The sequence below is a fragment of the Alligator sinensis genome, unplaced genomic scaffold (assembly GCF_000455745.1).
Source record: "Alligator sinensis unplaced genomic scaffold, ASM45574v1 scaffold1199_1, whole genome shotgun sequence".
Classification (NCBI taxonomy): domain Eukaryota; kingdom Metazoa; phylum Chordata; order Crocodylia; family Alligatoridae; genus Alligator; species Alligator sinensis.
Window position 1 is genome coordinate 256,776 of NW_005842813.1, and position 4,465 is coordinate 261,240.

The following is a 4,465-nucleotide window of genomic DNA, read 5'->3' on the forward strand; positions in this document are numbered from 1 at the left end:
TGCCTCCTGGATCTTGGGGAGGGGCACCTGGGGTCCCCTGTGCACTCAGCAGCGGACCCGGAAGTAGACCAGAATTACTTCTGGTCCACTTCCAAGTCTGCCACTGAGTATGCAGGGGGCCTCCCCCGCACTCCTGTGGGATGCTCCATCCACCCCACCATCTCAGTATTCACGAGCCGTGCCTGCTACCTCAAGGTATGTAGAAAAAACATTTAAAACTGTCTATGGCTGAATCACTGATTCTCTGAATCAGCATCGAATCTTCAGATTCAGCCAAGCTGAATTGGGACAGTGATCTGAATCAATGAATCGAATCATTGTCTCCCAAATTGGGCTGAATCCAAATTAAAAAGGTAGGTGACTGAGGCATTGATGCCTACACAGTCAGATGGGTTGGAAATTGGCTAGGGGGCTGCACCCCGACAGTGGTGGTGGGTGGGGCATATTCGAACTGGAGGGATGTGGGGAGTGGAGTCCCCCAGGGCTGGGAGATCTTGGAGTCATTATCGATTCTAAAATGAACATGGGCCGCCAACGTGAGGATGTGGTCAGTAAGGCTAACTGCACCTGGACTTATTTGCTTATATCCTCATACCTCAACACAACCTCCAAAGAATTTGGCAGCACCCCAGAGTGCTATGGCAGCCTGTTTGAGAATCACTGACTTGGCACTTAATTTAAGACACTTGGTATGAAGTTGTGATCTCATTTATGTCAATGACAAGCTCTCACTAGAACTATAATATAGCACTTTTAAAAGCATTTGTCCCCTGCATTTGCCCCCGCCAGCCAGGGGTGTATAAATGTTCTTAAGGAGGCCTTAGACTGACACTACTAATTTCTGTGGGAGTGTTCAAATGCAAAACTACCTCTAACATTAAAATGGATTATAGCTGCATGAGTGTAAAGATGTTACTCACCCAGCTCCCTTCTCAAGACCAGCTAACTCTATATTTTGTGTTTCCAGGAAGTTTTTTTTCTTTCATGGGGCAATCTTGTCCCCACAGAAACAAAACAAACAATAAACAAACAAGCATGCAAGCAACAGACCGACCAACCAAAGCCTGTGGTCTTCTCAGACCCTGTGAAGGCAACCTAGGCTTTATGCTTCTCCCTCTGTATGCTGCCCTGGCAGCTTTTATCCCTCTTTGTAGCTTCACCATCATTCACTCATCATTAGTTGCAGCTGACTCCCAGCCTTCCAGCCAGACAGAAAATGAATGTGCAGCTAGGGTTTTTTCCCCTTGAAAGCTCTACCTACCTCCTTACAATAAGCTTTATCATGAGAGAGAAAAAAAAATACATAAGAATTGTGACCAAAGAATTACTTATTAATCCAATCCCAAAAACTGGTATCAAACCGGTACCTGCAAATACAGGTATCAAATTTAGACGTGATTAGTTAAAACACATTAACACACATGTAGATGTGACCCAGCACTAACTTTAGTGCCGGGTCTACCCTGCCACTAGGAGCACATGGCAGGGTTGCAGGGACTTGGCCCTAAATTTAGTGCCAAGTCCCTGCATGTATAGATACCTGCCAAAAAAAATTCAAAAAAAAAAAATTAGCATTAGCTTAATGTACATTAAATTTAGTCATGCTTAAATGCACATGTAGATGCACCCTTCTTTCCTCTTTTACCATATTAGTCTCATTCAGGAAACTTTACTAAGTTGTAAAGAGAACTCAATCCAATTCCAAATGTATGTATATTGAAACACATTTCTTCTTAATATTATTTTAATCTAAATGTAGAATCGACTGAGTCTATAGAAAGGTATTTACTCCAGAAGTAATCCCTCTGATTGTGCATCATCCTACCTGAAGATTCAGGGTCTCTCATTTTGTGCATTTCTTTTTACATTCTGCATCACACTGTGGCTTTGACAAAGACAATGTAAACAGATGGCTCCAGTTGACTTCCATCCAGCAAAGCAGTTAGAATCAGATAAAAATGAATGATTTAGGTGCCCCACAAGAAGTAATACAGCACCTAAATTTAACTATCTGGCCACTAAGGAGGAACCCAACACCTTCCATTAAGTACCTAGATATCTAAATGGAGTGAGGGAATAGCTAGATGATTGAAAATGGTGACCCAAAACAATCTACTGTCATACAGTCTATACAAACAAATAGTCTAGTGACCAGCATAAAGTCACCTTGCAGCTACTTAGAGCTAGTTAATAGGGAAACCCAGAGGATAAAAGTGAGCCGAATCTCTTTGCCTAATACCTTACTTAAGGAGGTTGGACTTGATGGCATCCTGGAATCCCTTGTAGCCCTTCTTTTCTATGATCAACTCAGGATCCACAACTGAGAACTCTCTTGGTTGATGGATGCAGTGGCAACTTGTAGGGGATGCATGGTGTTCACACTGCTGATCAGCAGACAGTGCTTAGGGATTATTAAAGCACAAATAACCCTTAAATGGAACGTGAAATATGAACACAAACAACTCAGTGTCCTAAAATCAAAGTCTAACTTTATTAATACAAGTATTATCTCAGCAGTTTCTATATTCAGAGAGAGAAAAAACACTTAGTACAATGATCTCACCCAATCCCAGAAGTTAATTTGCCTCACAGAAAAGACGGCCACTCAGTTCCTGAAGCAAAGGGCAAAGGGTGCGTCATTGGCTGGGATGATCCAGACAGGTGTTGAAAGCTGGATTCATGATGTAAATGATGATGATGACGACGACGACACACTTAACTTTTTTCTTTCCCTTTTATGCTTTCTTTAACTTGACTCCTTTGATGATTCCTTACTTTTGGATTGGTCTCTCTGCAATCAGCATATTGTTCATATTTTATCCTGTCAGCATATTCCTTTGTTCAACAGCCCCATTATGAGCACACCTCTTAATTTGGCTCTTTTCCAGTGTTTTACTTTAAGCATTATCCATTGGTCTCCTTTATCACCTTTCATTAACATATCCAATCATTTCATCCCTCTGATTCAGCTAGTGCCAAGTTCAGTTAATTTGAGCTAGCAACAAAAGTATTACTATGTTGTGTTAGAAAAACTTCTCAGTGATAGAAAAAGGAATGAAACATCATGTGAGCAAACTCAAGGCCATAAGCTGCTTGCAAGAAACAAGTCCAGCTGATATTGCAAACACCAGCAAAATGAAAAGTTCAGATAACAATGGGGTTATACAGAACATTAGGCTAAATATAAAGAAAACTTTAAACAATGCTATAATTCACCACTCTATAAACAGGTGCAACTTTAAAGCATAAAATATGACAAGCTACCCTAACACATGGGGGGTGCATGTGCACCCCCCAAGAGCACTGGTGCATCCCCTCATATCCAGCATCCCCCACTTAGGCAGTAGGCAGGGAGGCAGGCAGGAACACTGGTGTCCCCCACTGAGAGCACTGGCTGGCACTTCCAGGCACATCCCTGGTCCTTCCGGGTGCACCACTGATACTTCGGGCAGTGTTCGCTCTTAGAGCCAGCTTAGAGGGAATGCTGCTTGTTGCTGACTGGCTGCTGTGTGGGCAAGTGCCCCCTCCCCGACTCAGGAAGCACCAGTTATCCATTGATAGATGCCTAAGCCCTTTCTTTAAAAAGAAAGAGGAGGGTTCACTTTTTTTCTTGTAAAATGCAGAAGAAGCATGACTACTTATATAGTAGTCTAGGGGTTAGAGTACTGGCTCAGCAAGTAGAGATCCTGGGCTCAATTCCCTGAGTTCAAAGGTTCAAATATAAGTGAGTTTAAATCTACATCTTCCCTGAAAGGCACCAAACTACTATGCTATGTGCTATTCTGGGGAGGGTAAAAACCACTTCTCTTCTTTAAGCTGTGCCACTGCAGAAAATAATTCATAGGAAAGCAGGGCTAGAAGGGATCTCACGAGGTCAGCTAGTTTAGCTCCCTGCTCAATGTAGGATTATCCCTAACTATATCTTCCCAGTCAAGTGTCTGTCTAACCTGTTTTTGAAAGTTTCCAGGGGTGGAATTCCCCTACCTCTTTAAGTAGTAAGTTCTAATACTTAACCACCCTCATAGTAAGATAGCTCTTCCTAATCTCCAAAAAAAAACGTCCTCTGCTGCAGTTTGCAGTTATTGCTCCTATTCCTTTCCCCTACTCCCATGGAGAAAAGCCCATCTCCATCCTCTTTATAATCGCCACTTAGGTATTTGAAAATTATCAAATTTCCCTCCATGTCTTCTTTTCTCCAGATTTAGTAATCCCAGTTCTTTTAGCTTCTCATAAATCATGTTTCCCAGGTTTCTCATAATTTTTGTCTCACTGCATGAGAATTCCTAGCTGTACATATCTTTCTTGAAGTGTGGAGCCCAAACCTGGATACAGTACTCCAGGTAAGACCTCACCAGTGAAGAACAGCAGAATTCTTTCCCTTGATTTGCAAGTGATACTCCTATTAATACAACCCAGTATGCTGCTACCTTTTTTTATTTTTTGCAACAAAAGCACCCTGTTGGTG